Raw genomic sequence first — 15866 nt, 5'->3', positions numbered from 1 at the left:
TGTAAATGCATTGGGTTCATGCAGGATCTATAGGGTTGGCATTGTTTCTGTCTTTATATTCCGCTATTTAATAGGTGTATATTTGGTTATTGTGATGTATTAAAAAAGCAGTGTAATATAATTTAAACAATGTAAGGCATGACTCTATTGTTTAGAATTGTATTAATTACCATTCATTTTGTTTCTAAAGTTATGTTATTTTGTTAAGATGTTATTTACATGTCACATAGGATTCTGACCAGTCATAGCCACCACATCTCTGCTGCTTCTCTGTTAGAGATTATATTATACTTGTATTGATAAGAATAACACTGTGCGCCCTTTTCATTGACGTGTCTAAGGCTTTTGACACTGTGTATCACTTGTTACTCACTTCAGAGGCTTTGAGCTGGTTTGAAATGATTTTAACGGACAGAACGGCAATGTGTATCTTACTGATTGGTGTTCAGCAGGTTTTCTGGAAAAACAACAAAGGGTGGCCCACAAGATCGATTCGTTTGGTTCAGTTCTTTTCCACTATTGACATGGAATAATATTGGTTTACTTGCTACCTGCCCTTGTATAACCGATGACACGGTGGCGTATGATATTTCCCCCACGGTTTGACCAGCTCTTTCAGAGCTACAGCTGCCATTTGTTGCTTTCCAGAAAATCTTTTGTTGATCTGAAATGGTTACTTAATGCAGATAAACCAAGTATACAGTATGTTGTTTTCCAAAACACTTAAAAAATGTGGATGGTGGCCCCACATTATCATGGTCCAGCTTTTTCAGATTGGCATCAGATAACAAAAAGCATACAGAGATCCTAGATCCATGTGAAATGGCATCCAAGTTCTCCTCCAAGGACACGTTTCAGATACTGTAGATACCAAACATGGGTATTACTGTAACATACATCTCAATAGTCATTCATCTGGGTACTGTAACAGAGATTACATTTTGTTCCTCTTGACAGTAGAAGGAGACTGCCCACAAGTGTCTTGGCATTTTGGCCATTTGCCATGTGGGCATAAAAGCACACATGTTGATTGCAGGCCACGACATGTCTTAAACTAAGATATTCAGGTTCACAAGAGGTCAATTCAATTCAAATTTTATTTTCATAAAGCCCTTTTAACATCAGCAGTTTCACAAAGTGCTTTTACAGATACCCCATTCCTAAAACCCCAAAGAGCAAGCAATGGCAGAGGCAAAGCACAATGCTAGGAAAAAAAGTTCCCAAGAAGGCAGAAACTAGGAATAAACCTAGGAGGATCCCAGGTTGCATGCGGCCATTTGAATTGCCAGATAGATTTTCAAGACGTGCCAAACTTTCATAGATAACCAAGCAGGGAGAGATAAAAACAAGCAATGGCGTAGAGGACAAACATTTCAAAGCTTCAAAATTCAATATCAGTTAGCTTGTCACAGCGTTCAAAGTGGATCACAAGAGTGTACAGATGGTTCACAAACATGTACGGGGGCCTGTGATCTAGCGTTGAGCGTCACATTAACGCATGGCATCTCTCTTTTTTATGTTCTCAGCCTGGCCGCTTGTAGTCTTTCAGCAGAGCCTTCTGATTCCGGGTATTGGCGTCACTTTCCAATTGATTCTTCTTCTTTATCTCTCGATCTCTTGTCTCATTAGGTCAGCCTTCTCCTTATGGCCTTCTCCATGAGATCTTTCTGCTTCCTGCATCTGCGGTCAAGGCGTCCTGTTGAACTCCTGCTGGCTGTTGCTTTCGCTCCGTCTCCCATCTTTCTTTTCATCTCGTTCAAGTACTTCTCCTGGCCCTGCCCATGGTTCTCAATTTTGCGCTCCATCTCTGCTGTTTCTCCTTGGATGCTGCTTTCTCCTGCGCAGCCTCAGCTTTTTCTTCTTCTCAGCGGGAAGAGCCAAGGAGCAGAGATAAATAAGTAGGAAAACTGCGACAATCCATTTCTCATACAGATTTCACACACATTAAACCTCGGAGAGTCTATTGGCACAACAGGGTGTCAATCTAAATAAACATAATAAAAAAATCCCATTAAAATCTGGCAGATAAAACTAGAGTATGTATTTTGCATCGGTGCGTCTTCAATCCATCACATCCACCTATGTCACCGATCCGCATCAGAGGTGGAAAGGCAGAGCTACTGCCTGTTTGTCAGACCAGAGAATCCCGGCAAATCGTTCTTCTTATAAAAAACAGTCTGTAGCATCCGAACGGTTTGGCCTTAAAAACGACACGCATCCACTCTATAAAAAGGGAGATTCTTCACGAACACGATGGTGCTTCCATTTCCTCTACCACAAGTGTGTCACGGGCATCGCTAAAGGTAACCCACGGGCTGTCTAAGGTAACCACGGGCTCGTCTAAGGTACCCACCCGGGCTCGTCTAAGAGTAACCCACGGGCTCGTCGAAAGGTAACCCACGGTGCTGCGTCTTAAAGGGTATCCCCTGGCCTCGTCTAAAGGTAACCCACGGGCTCGTCTAAAGGTAACCCACGGGCTTTGTCTAAAGGTAACCCACGGGCTCGTCTAAAGTAACCCACGGCTCGTCTAAAGGTAACCACAGGCTCATCTAAAGGTAACCCACGGCTCGGTCTAAAGGTAACCCACGGGCTCGTCTAAAAGTAAACGAACGGGCTCATCTAATGAGTAACCCACGGGCTGTCTAATAGGTAACCCACGGGCTCGTCTAAAGGTAACCCACGGGCTCGGCTAAAGGTAACCCACGGGCTCGTCTAAAGGTTTAAGCCACCGGCTCGTCTAAAGAACCCACAGGCTCGTCTAAGGTAACCCACGGGGTCGTCTAAAAGGTAACCCACCGGGCTCGTCTAAAGGTAACACGGGCTTGTTCGTAAAGGGTAACCCACGGGCTCGTCTACAGGTAAACCCACGGGCTCGTCTAAAGGTAACACGGCTCGTCTCGGTACGGGCTCTCTAAAGGTAACCCACGGGCTCGTCTAAAGGTAACCCAACAGGCTCGTCTAAAGGTAACCCACGGTTACGTCTTAAGGCTTACCACACTCGTGCTAAAGGTAACCCACGGGCTTTCTAAAGGTTACCCACAGGCTCGTCTAAAGGTAAGAATCGAACAAGAAAATGTGTATTTGAGGCGAGGTGATCATTGCTAGACCAAGTAAAAACAGTTGATGAGCGTTAAATTTTGCGTAAATCAAATTGATCACCACTGAAAATCACCTACAAACAGCACAGCTTGCATGTACCAGCTATGCAGTTGAATGGAGGGAGCTTTGCAGTTGGTTGTCTGGTCATGCTAGGGCCTGGGTATTCCCTTGTATTTTAAAGAGCAACTGCCGTAAAAAAAAGGACTTTCTCATTTAGGAAAATAAGCTTAATGTGGCATTGATATGAGTAAACATTTATTCTACTATCAAGATTTTCTACAAAGCCTGCCGAGTGGCGCAGCAGTTCTAAGGCCTCATCGCAGTTTCTAGACACATCACTACAGACCGGTTGATCCAAGGCTGTGTCGCAGAAGACCCCCCACAGGGGACCGCATGAGGGGCGCACAATTGGCCAGTGTCATCGGGTTAGGGAGGGTTTGGCCGGGCTGGGGATCTCCTTTTTCCGCATCACGCTCTAGCAACTACTTTGTGGAGGGGCTGGGGGCATTGCACGCTGACTTCGCCTGTCACCAGTTGTACTGTTTTTCCTCCGGACAATTGGTGCGGCTGGCTTCCGGGTTTAGAGAGCAGTGTGTCAAAGAAGCAGTGTAGATGTTTCAGTGGGACGTAATGGCTCTCGACCTTCGCCTCCTCCCGAGTCCGTACGGAGTTGCAGCCGATGGACAAGACTGTAACACTAATTGGATAATCACGAAATTGGTTTATTTCAACGTGACTGTCCGGCGCCGACAAAGAGGATGGCTGCCTCGCTCCGTGTTCCTTGGAAAATATTGCAGTATTTTGTTTTTGTACGTGTTATTTCTTACATCGGGTACCCCGGGTAATCTTTTAGGTTTCATTACATCAGTCGGGAGGAACTACTGAATATACGATTAACGTCAACTCATCATCGTTGCCTACCAGGAATATGATTTTCCCCAAAACGGAGTCCAGTGTTTTTGCCTTCCACACAATACAATGGGCTATCCCAGGCGGCGACCCTGTGCGACGCCGAAAAAGGGAAAACGTGGCGGTCTCGCTGGTCAGGCTTCGGAGACGGCACATCGCGCTCCACTCCCTAGGCAGACTACTCGCCAATGTCCAGTCTCTTGGACAATAAGGTTGGATGAAATCCGAGCACGGGTAGCATTCCAGAGAGACATCAGGGATTGCAACGTGCTCTGCGGTCACGGAAACATGGCTAACTCACAGGGACGCTAACGGAGTCGGTGCAGCCAGCTGGTTTCTTCATGCATCGCGCCGACAAGAAACAAACATCTTTTCCGGTAAGAAGAGGGGCCGGGCAGAGGGGGGTGATGCCTTATGATGAACGAGAAGTGTGTGATCTATCATACAACACACAAGAACTCAAGGTCGTTCTAGCGTCACCGGTGACTCTTAGAACTCCTCCAAATCAAATGTCGACCGCATTAATCTTACCAAGGGAATTCTCGTCAATCATAATCCACAGCCGTATACATGTCCCCCAAGCAGAACACATCGATGGCCTGACACGAACTTTATCTGGACTCTTTGTAAACTGGAAAACCACACACCCTGGCTGCATTCATCGTAGCTTGGGGATTTTTACAGGCCTAATCTTAAAAACAAAACTCCCTTAATTCTATCAGCATATCGATTGCTTGCTACAGGGCGGGAAAAACCAACTAGACCATTGTTATAACTAATTTTCCGCGACGCTTAATAAGGCCCTCCCCGCCCCCCTGGGCGGAAAAAGCCTGACCACGACTCCATTTTGTTGATTCCAGCCTACAAACAAAAACTCACAACACAACAAGCTCCCGCCTCAGGTCTGTTCAACGCTGGTCGGACCAAATCTGAATCCACGCTTCAAGACGCTGTGATCACGCGGATGGAATATGTTCCGCATCGCGTCCAACAAACAATATTGACGAATATGCTGATTCGGTGAGCGAGTTCATTAGGAAGTTGCATTGACGATGTCGTACGCCACAGCAACGATAAAACATTCCCAAACCAGAAAACCGTGATTGACGGCAAGCATTCGCGTGAAACTGAAAGCGCGAACCACTGCTTTTAACCAGCGCAAAGGGTGACCGGAAGCATGACCGAATACAAACAGTGTAGCTATTTCTCTCCGCAGGCAATCAAACAGTAAGTCTCAGTGACAGAGACAAAAGCGAGTCGAAATTCAACAGCTTCAGACCACAAGAGGTAGTGGCAGGAGTCGACAGTCAATCACGGATTACAAAAAGAAAAACCAGCCCGTCGAGGACCAAGGATGGTTCTTGCTCCCAGACAGGGCTAAACAACTTTTGTTGCCCGCTTTGAGGACAATACAGTGCACTGACACGGCCCCCTACCAAAACCTGCGGGCTCTCTTCACTGCAGCCGAGGGAGTAAAACATTTAAACGTGTAAACCCTCGAAGGCGGGCAGGCCCAGCGCAGCCCAAGCGCGTCCTCAGAGCAGGCGGCAGACTCAGCTGGGCTGGTGTTTACGGAGACAGATTCAATCAATCCTTATCCAGGCTTGCTGTTCCCACAGCTTCAAGAGGGCCCACCATTGTTCCTGTTCCCAAGAAAGCTAAGTAGCTACAATGTGAGACAGACAATGGTAGAGCCCATCGTGAAGCACTTATGGCCCCGATAAGCAAGCCTCAAGCTTCACGGTCAATGCTGGAGTGTGTGGAGAGACTAGTCAAGAGGGACGCAGGATCACCTCCCCTACGGCACCCTACCCCTCCAATGCTTACCGACCCAATAGGTCCACAGACGGACGCAATCGCAACCACAACTGCACCACTGCCCTAAACCCATCGGGACAAGAGGAATTTACCATGTGAGAATGCTGTTCATCGATTACAGCTTCGCATTAACACCATAGTACCCTCCAAACTCGTCATCCAACTCGAGACCCCTTGGCGTTCTCGACCCGACCCTGTGCAAACTGGGTCCTTGGACTTCCTGACGGGCCGCCCCCCAGGTGGTGAGGGGCTAGGTAACAACATCTCCACCCCGGATCCGCAACCACTGGGGCCCCACAATGGGTGCGTTCTGAGGCCCTCTCCTGTACTCCCTGTGCACCCGACGACTGCGGGGCCATGCACGCCTCCAAAACTTCAATCATCAAGTTTGCGGATGACACTACTAGTGGTAGGCTTTGATCACCAACAACGACGATGACGGCCACAGGGAGGAGGTGAGGGCCCTAAGGAAAGTGTGTCAGGAAAATAACCTCATACTCCACGTCAACAAAACAAAGGAGAGATTAGTGGACTTCAAGGTAAACAGCAGAGGGAGCACCCCCCTATCCACATCGACGGCTCAGTAGTGGAGAGGTGGAAAGTTTTAAGTTCCTCGGCTGTACACATCGACGGACCAAACTGAACTGGTCCACCCACACAGGCACAGCGTTGGGAAAAAGGCCGCAGGCAGCGCCTCTTCAACCTCAGGAGGCTGGAAGAAATTCGGCGCCTTGTCACCAAAAGCACTCACAAACTTCTACAGATGCCACGAATCGAGAGCATCCTGTCGGGCTGTTATCACCGCCTAGGTACGGCAACTGCTCCGCCCACAACCGTTAAGGCTCTCCAGAGGCGTAGTGAGGGTCTTGCAGAAACGCAGCACCAGGGGCAAACTACCTGCCTCCAGGACACCTACACCACCCGATGTCACAGTGAAGCCATAAAGAACATCAAAGGGACAAACAAACCACCCCAGCCACTGCCTGTTTCACCCGCTTCATCCAGAGGCGAGGCCTCAGTACAGGTTGCATCAAAGCAGGGACCGAGAGGACTGCAAAAACAGGCTTATTCTCAAGGCCATCAGACTGTTAAACAGCCCACTAACATTTAGCGGCCGCTGCCAACATTTACTGACTCAACTCCAGGCACTTTAAAAATGGGAATTGATGGAATTTAGTACAAAATGTACCACTAGCCACTTTAAGCAATGCCACTTAATACATGTTTACATACCCTACATTACCCATCTCACATATGTATATTATACTGTACTCTATATCATCTACTGCATCTTGCCATCTTTAGGCAATACATGTCCCTAGCCACTTTTAAACTATGCCCACTTTATGTTATACATACCCTACAGTACTCATCTCATATAGTAGATACCTGTACTCTATACCATTCTACTGCATCTGCCCATGCCCGTTCGTACCACCACTCAGTTCATATGATCTTAGGTACATATTCTTTATCCCTTCTCACACATTAGTGTGTCGATGGTAAAGGTCAGTAGTGTGGAATTGTTAGGTTAGATTACTGTTGGTTATTTACTGCATTGTCGCAACTAAAGCACAAGCATTCGCCTACACTCGCATTAACATCTTGCTAACCATGTGTATGTGACTAATAAAATTTGATTTGATTTGATTGATTTTTGAATTTGGTTATCTATTGGGAGGTAAACCTACAATGATGTTGATCCATCCTCAGTTTTCTCCTATCACAGCCATTTAAACTTCTGTTTTTTTTTAAAGTCACTATTTAGCCTTCATGGTGAATCCCTGACCGGTTTCCTTCCTCTCCGGCAACTGAGTTTAGGAAGGACGCCTCTATCATTGTATAAAAAACTGGTGTGAATTGATTCACCATCCAAAGTTATATTAATAACTTTACCATGGTCAAACGGATATCAAATTCTGCCCAATAGGTGCCGTATTTTTCAAAATGTTGGAAAACCTCCCCCTGGTCTTTTGTGGTTAATCTGTTTTTTGAAATTCACTGTTCGACTGAGGGACCTTATAAATCATTCAAAAATTTAAGTTAAACACTAGTTATTTGGGCTCGCATACAAAGGGGTTAAATACTTACTGACTGCAAGACATTTTGCTTGTAATGTTTAATTAAGTGGCTAACCCATTGTTAATAGCCAGAATTCCACATTGACAATTGTGGAGGTAATTGTGTGTAAGCCATGACAAAATATCTGAATTGTAATCAAATTTTAAATCAGCTGAAACACAGCAAACTTGTTGGAAAAAGTCAAGTATGCAATACCAACTCCAATTTGTATTATATTTTGTTATTTTTACCCCATAATACTTAGAAGAAGTTGTCATTTTGGGCGGGGCCTGGCATGTAGGGCGTGAGCCACCAGGGGCTTGGTTTGCATCTTCTGAAACATTAACTACAACAGGAGAATTTTTATTTTAGAATTGGAAGTTAAAAAAGAATTGGAGGATGTGGTATACCTTGGATTTTTTTCTCATTTTCAGTCAGTTTTTTGTCAGCGTGCAGGATGGAGTTGGACTCGGCACTTCTTTCCTGTCAGGAACTCTCCCAGAACCTCCTCAGCCTGCAGAAAACATGCTTTATAGGTCTGTTGTGTTGATTTTCATTAAACGTGAACCAGGTAACTGAACTTAGTTGAAAATTGGTCATTACTGACTAATGATGATGTTTTTGATTTCTCTAATACACGACGTTGTGATGTTGTTTGGGTTTTAGCTCTTACCCTGACTCCTGTGTTGGGCTTCGGCCCACGGTACGTGTGCCACTATGTGTCATGGTGATTGCAGTAAAGCTCATAGCCTCCTGGTTGTGGCGTACCTCCCCTCCTTCATCCACTGATCCATCGGAGCAGACAGATGTTTCTCCAGAAGGAGCCTGCACTTCTTCTCTGAGGCATCCTGGGTTTTGTTTGAAAAAGGTCCGGCGGAGTGGTTGTAATGGCCCCTGAAAGATTTATTGGGAATGTTTTCAGATGCAGGTGCGTAGAATAAGATAAAGATCAAGACAATTATATACAGACAGTTCTAGAAAAAGGTTTAGTACAGGGCAATGCATAACATTGAAATACAGGTATACACCACATTGAGAAACACAGCAGCGTTAAGTTTTTTTTTGTTGTCAAAACCTTCGATACAAATAACACACCTTGTAGATCAGAATGTTCTCGTTAAAGAAGCAACATATTTAGCTGGTAGTACCTAGCATACGACATGGATCAACTTATGAGTTGATACACGTTGCATGTCTGTGACTGATACGCTTCAGCATTGACCTAACGGACATTGCTTCGACATAACCCCGGTATGCATTGTGCATGTAGGTACCAGGCACAGATCTCCAAAATGATGACTCTTACCACAAGAGCTTTCACGAACTCCCGCCATTTTCGTCTTTTTGAAGGGATCGCTTCCATCGAACGCCTGTGTGGCCCTGAGTCTCTGAGCGAAGGTGGTTCTCTGACAGCTGATTGAATGTCTCACTCGGAATAAGACCTTCACATCCTCCATTCCCCTTCTGGTACACGCGCAGGCCTCATCACAGCAGCCCTGGTTCTTCAATTTTAGCCCATGGCCAACACAGCATTCTCCAGACAGGGGCACATTGCCTTTGGCCTTATGGTATCCACATAGGTGGTGACCAGGTGCCCACGACTGCATCAGACAGATGGAGGAAAAATTGAATGTATATATTTAGTGGGTACAATAAAATGTGGAATCAATATGTATCCATTTTCCATATACTGTAACTGTAGGTAATTCTGACTCACTCTTTTCCGTCAATGTAGTTCCCCCTAATAACAGTCTTCATACGGTCTCTCCTGCGAAAATGAAAGCGCGGCAGAAGTATCTGCGCACCTCTTCTGAAGCGTGTAGAAGCTCAGCTCGTCCTGGAGTCCAGTCGTTTCATGTTTCAGGAGTTGGTAGGGAGGGGAACAACAAAAAACTTGCGTGAGGGGAAGAGTTTCCGATGCACTCTCGGGGAGGTTGTAGTCATTGATCTTTTTATCCGTAGTACCTGAAAGATGAACATTTGGCATTACAGATTTTATAGTACATGCAGATCTTGGGTGTGTCCCAATAATACCTCCTTTCTTTCCTCCAACCATCAGAGCTCTTGAATTCATGAACTGACACGAGTGTGTCAGCCCAATCCAAAGGACAGAGAATGAATTTATTACGGAAAGATAAAACCTCTTATGAATCCGCCACTTTTTTTTCAATTTTCAGTAATGAGCATACCCAAATCTAACTGCTGTACTCTGGCCTGAAAGCAAGGGATATGCAATAGTTATTGGTACCATTTGAAGGAAACACGTTTGAAGTTCGTGAAATGGTGAAACGAAATGTTAGGAGAATAAACACAATAGATCTGTCAAAAGATAATACAAAGGAAAAACCAACGTTTTGTTTTTTGTTACCATCTTTGAAATGCAGGAGGAAAGGCAATAATATTATTATTCAGCCATGGTGCGCTGTAGAATGTGCCACTAGATGCAGCAGTGTATGTGCAAATTTAAAATTGAATCAATAACCAGTTGCATTTCTGTTCAAAATTGTTGTAATCAAGACTGCCTCAAATTGCCTAATATGTTTTATTAATAACGTTTCATGTTCAAAATAGTGCACTTCTTCCTCCAACAATAGCATGAATTCTTTCACTGGAAATACTACTACTGCTAAATCTGGACAATGCAGTCTAGAGTATACAGAATAAGCTTCTGCCAAATATCAAGAGGGATGACTATGTCCTGGGCAAATGGTGTTTGTTATTTCACCATGCTTAATCACATTAGACTAACATTACTGCGAACCATCCACCTGGAAGGGAACTCGATCCTGAAGGGAAGTTGCTAGCTAGCTCTGGTCAGTAAATAAGTGTGGTGACGTAGTTAACTCAGAGAGAAAGACATAGTTTAACATTTTAAAAGATGTCGAATTTCGCTGTGAAAAAAATGAAGGAGAAGCAAGGAGAGAGTGCCTATATTTTGTTTGTATGTTTTTCCAACTTTCAGCTATACTAGCAAATGTAGCTAGCTTGTTCAGGCTTACTCAAACAGCTGGCTAAAACAGAGAGGGATGCTATGTTACCTAGCTTGGTCGTGATCCAACACTGGAACTCTTTCCAAGGTAGATTTTGGTTTTTATTAATGTTATTGCCACTGGGGTTCCGCTGGATTAACTGCTAAAACGGTGTTGCTTGTGTTAACTGTAACGTCCTGCAGTTAGATGTAGCGGTTTAGTAACACCTTACTGTCTGTTAGCGTGTGTTGACGTAATATGTTAGCTAATATGGTTGATAATGATGTTGAGCTGTTTAGAGGTTTGCAGGTTATTCGATTATGAAATTTGGGCTTGTTTTTTTTTTTTGCCTGTCCACAGACAGCTGATGTGGTTGCGCACTGAAGTCTACAGGCAAAGGGAAAAGGCATGAGAGGAGGAGAGCGTGAAGAGGCAGTTTGGTGCGAAGGAATATGAGTAAATGATCATTGCTGTTTGTATGTAGCTGCTTAGAAAGTGAACAGTGCATGGGATCAGGGGTTGTACTAATTCCCGAGCTGTATGAGAGGACACTTCTTAAAGGAAGCAACAGAAGGAAACAGGGAATACATATGAGTGTCAAATTAAAAAGTAGCGTTTAAAACTGCGTGGAACTATGCAATCGACTAACCGTAGATCAAGCTTAGATGAAGACACTAGTGTGCAAGCGGTATTGAATGTGTCACTGGTCCTGTCACATTGATTACAAAATAATTCTCACGACCTGTGCACCTACAGTTGAAGTCGGAAGGTTTACATAGCACCTGAGCCAAATACATTTAAACTCCAGTTTTTTCACCAATTCTTTGACCATTTTTTCCTGAGGTAAAGAAAAATGTCTTAGGCCAAGTTGGATCACGCACTTTATTTTAAGAATTGTTGAAATGTGCAGAATAATAGTAGAGAGAAGAGATTTATTTCAAGCTTATTTCTTTTCATCACATTCCCGTGGTCAGAAGTTTAGATACACTCACATTCGTTTGTTGCTAGCATTGCCTTTTACATTGTCTTAACTTGGGTCACAAACAATATTCGAGGAAGCCTCCACAAGCTTCCCAAAATAAGGTTGGGTGAATTTTTGGCCCATTCCTCCTGACAGAGCTGGTGTAACTCAGTCGAGTGTTTGAGTCTCCGTTCTGTGCACACGCTTTTCTTATTCTGCCAACAAACTTTTCTATGGGATTGAGGTCAAGGGCTTTTGTGATGGCCACTCCAATACCTTGACTTTGTTGTCCTTAACATTTTGCCACAACTTGGAAATGCTTTGGGGTCAATGTCCAGTTTGGAAGATCCATTTGGACCAAAGCTTTAACTCCTGACTTGATGTCTTGAGATGTTGCTCAAGAATATCCACATTAAAGGTGTCCTCCGTGCATAATGCCATCTATTTTTTGTGAAGTGGCAGCAGTCCCTCTGCAGCCAAAGACACAAGCTGCTACCCCGTTTGCAGCGTTGGATGGTTGTTCTTCGGTTTTGCCCAAGCCTTTCCCCTTTTTTCCTCCAACCATAACGATGGTCAATTATGGCCAAACAGTTCTATTTTTTGTTTCATCAGACCAGAGAACATTTCTCAAAAAGTAGATCTTTGCCCCATGTGCAGTTGGAAAACCTTAGTCTGGCTTTTTTGATTGCGAGTTTTGAAGCAGTGGCTGTCTTCCTTCTGAGCGGCCTTTCAGATTATGTCGATATACGGACTCGTTTTATTGTGGATATAGATACTTTTGGTACCTGTTTCCTCCAGCATCTTCACAAGGTCCTTTGCTGTTGTTCTGGGAATGATTCACTTTTCGCACCAAAGTTGTGTCATCGTAGGAGACAGAACGTGTCTCCTTCCTGTGCGGTATGATGGCTGTGTGGTCCCATGGTGTTTATACTTGCATACTATTGTTTGTACAGATTGATGCTTGGTTACTTCAGGCGTTTGGAAATTGCTGCCCAAGGATGAATCATTTCCCATGATGTCAAGCAAAGAGGCACTGAGTTTTGAAGGTAGGCCTTTTAAATTCATCCACAGGCTACACCTCCAATTGACCAATGTTGTAAATTAGCCTATCAGAAGCTTCTAAAGCCATGGCGAGTGCATTTTGCGTGTGAATTTTTCAAGCGTGTTAAAGGCACAGTCAACTTAGTGTATGTAAACTTCTGACCACTGGAGTTGTGAAACAGTGAATTATAAGAAGAAAAAATCTGTCTGTATTACTTGTTGTCATGCACGAAGTAGATGTCCAAACTGACTTGCCAAAACTTCAATTTGTTAGACGAAGAGAATTGTGGAGTGTGTTTAGACAAGAGCTGAGTTTGTGACGTCGCGAAGCCACTAAGTGTATTGTAACACTTCCAACTTCAATTGTACATTGTTACACTTTCATTCAAAGGCTAGGTTGTAGCAACCTCATGATAGGTTAGGGAAAATGTTTTGTATCATGTAGCTAGCCTAAACCTATCAAGTTAGCATTGAACTGGTTAAATGGAATTGAATGACAGTTCATCCCAATATGCGGTGTGCGCTAAAATCGATCTCGGATGCTAATTGGAAAAAAAGAATCTTCCTCCCTCGATGCGTTCGCTCGACGTGGAGCGCGCGTGCGTGTGTTCATTCATCTGTGCTTGATCTTTCTTTGCCTCGCGCAAAACATGGCGCGAGGTATAGGATACTTTACTTGAGATTTTACCATTTTCGTTTGCGACTGTGAGCGAGAAGCGATGGCGTGCGCGAGTGGGGCTAGACAGAACAATTTGACATAAACAGTTTCGCAATCGGTGGTTTAATTGCAAATGCTAAAAACAAAAAATGTAAGGTCTGCCTTCAAGCAGTCGAGCGCGTGATACAGAAATGATTTATAAATGTGAAGTACAGCAATGGTGGCTGTGGAGTGGGAAATGAATATCCAACATACTCAGTGACAAATGTGTGGAGTTTGCGTGTTTGTGAAAAGAACTATGTGTCTTATTACAGTTATAGGAACACTAGGACCGGGATGTAGAACAACCCCTTACAGTGTGAGGGATATACGAGTGCAGTGTCCTGGGATGTTCCTAGTGTATCTTTCTATGTAGAAGATCTACATAGATTTTTGTTGTAGCGTTTCATCTGTGTGTTTGTGAGTCTTCTTTCAGCTTTTCATATGGGGTCACTAATAGCGCGCGAATAGCCTGTACCTCAAACTGTTCGGACATTACAGACATTTTTTTGTGAAGAGAACCATCTTCGGGATCAGCCCTTGTCGCACAAACTCCACTCTATCTCAGCCCCCATTAATGACACAGGTTAATGGTTGGTATATGCGGATGCAGAAGGAATAGACAAATACGATGCAAAAAATACGTATGTAGCTCAAACACACAATGTTAAAAAGGGGCTGAAGTGAATAAATCACGCCGGTGTGATTGTGGGACTCAAAGCGAGTCCCTACCCACGCTGCCACCTGTCTCCTGTGCGCTCTGTTGCCAGTTAGGGTGAGGCTACTTGAAGAGAGAGGGCAGCCAGGTTCAGTAGGTTCTCCTCGCTGCCTGTGCCTGCTTCTGTCAAGCCCCGTTTGCCTCTCTTCCCAGACATGTTGATGAACGGTTCGGTCCCACCACAGTAAACCATTTCCTACTTGGCCTTTCAAGACTGGACTAGCTAAACAAGCACTGCACATAACAATCTATTCCTACCTGCCCACGGTGGAGTTTCTGTCGGTAGCTCACTTGATAAGAATACGTAGCGTAAAGTCACTTGGTTATTCTAAATAGACTGCTTCGGTCAAAGATGCTAGCTAGCCTATCTTGCCAGAGCCCCTATTTGCTTCACGCAGGTTATATAGTCTCATTATACCACTATTTATGTTATGTATGTTGGAAGCTTGTCTATGTTTAATGTTCCCCCCTTTGTTACCCCACGTTCCACGGTGTCAACGGAGTTCAGGGGCTATATCAATCTCTCCAGAGTGAGAGTGAGAAGTTGGGTAATTGTCCACAAGGGGGCGCCCCTCCCCCATAGGTGGCTCATTACTGAGATTAATTGCTGATCCCTGCCTGTATCTCACTGGTCTCTGGTGTCTAGTTATACAGGTTATGGGCTCTATAGGTGATTAGTTGTTGGTAGCGGAGTTGAGGGAAGGATCAGGGTTGGACACGACCACCCTATTATCCCACACAAAGTCTCTGTGGTTCATTAGAGCCCCCAAAGGAGCTGTCTGTCTCCAGCTCAACTCTTTTAATTCCTGGGTATTAGATTMAATTACGATTCGCTCCTGTCTGTTACAACAGCTGTCTGTCCCATTCCCAGCTATGTTACAGCTAAGGTATTTTGTCGCCAGTAGCTATGACTTGTCGGTAGGGTAACCATGATAAGGCATTTTCCCCAGGTCTATTTGTAATGCATGCCTTCCAGCGCTGGGTGCCAGCCGGTTGGAACGCATCTTACCACCTAAACCGAGTGAGGCTCTAGGCTCGTCACTGATCGCCGGAGCCCGTGTACCCAGAGTGGGCCAGGCTTTAGGCAAACCTTGGTACATGAACACAGGTTTTTTAACTGAGATCCACAGTGTTCACAGGTGTAAAAACTGTTGTGTCTCCCACATATGAGCTAGATGAAAAGTGTCCCATCTCCACGTTCAGACACACAGTTGTCAAGAGTGGTGGAAGAATCTCTCCCAGTCCAGGACTTCATTGGCCTTATCAGGCGTGATTGTAGATCCTTCAACCGAAGTCACGAGAGTGCGACTCCCCATAGTATGTTGTACTCCTTCAGGGAACAGTAGTTATAGTCATAACGCTACGCTTTGCATCATACCGTGGTATATTGTCTGATATACACACAGCTGGAATGCTGTTTGAGCCAATCAGCATCTAGAACTCAAACTATCTGGTTTATAATAATAATCAATATYACCTTTCTTGAGTTGCAGGGAATTCTCCAGATACTGGTCTGGAGTGATTTCTCTGTCGTTGATCTCCAGCTGTAGAGTGAAATCTCTGACAGTCCACACAAAATTAGGAAAGAACTGC

At 44.6% G+C, this 15866-nt stretch overlaps 1 pseudogene; it reads right to left on the bottom strand.

Annotated features, from left to right (window-relative positions):
* Window positions 1–1522: 1522 nt before the first annotated feature.
* LOC112074085 (guanylate-binding protein 1-like) overlaps window positions 1523–15866 on the bottom strand; it is a 15894-nt pseudogene continuing 1550 nt past the window's right edge.

Source organism: Salvelinus sp. IW2-2015, unplaced genomic scaffold (genome assembly GCF_002910315.2).
Source record: "Salvelinus sp. IW2-2015 unplaced genomic scaffold, ASM291031v2 Un_scaffold2487, whole genome shotgun sequence".
In the NCBI taxonomy this organism is placed as follows: Eukaryota; Metazoa; Chordata; class Actinopteri; order Salmoniformes; family Salmonidae; genus Salvelinus; species Salvelinus sp. IW2-2015.
Note: the sequence above shows the minus strand (reverse complement) of the source record. Positions and strands in the feature narration are given on the sequence as shown.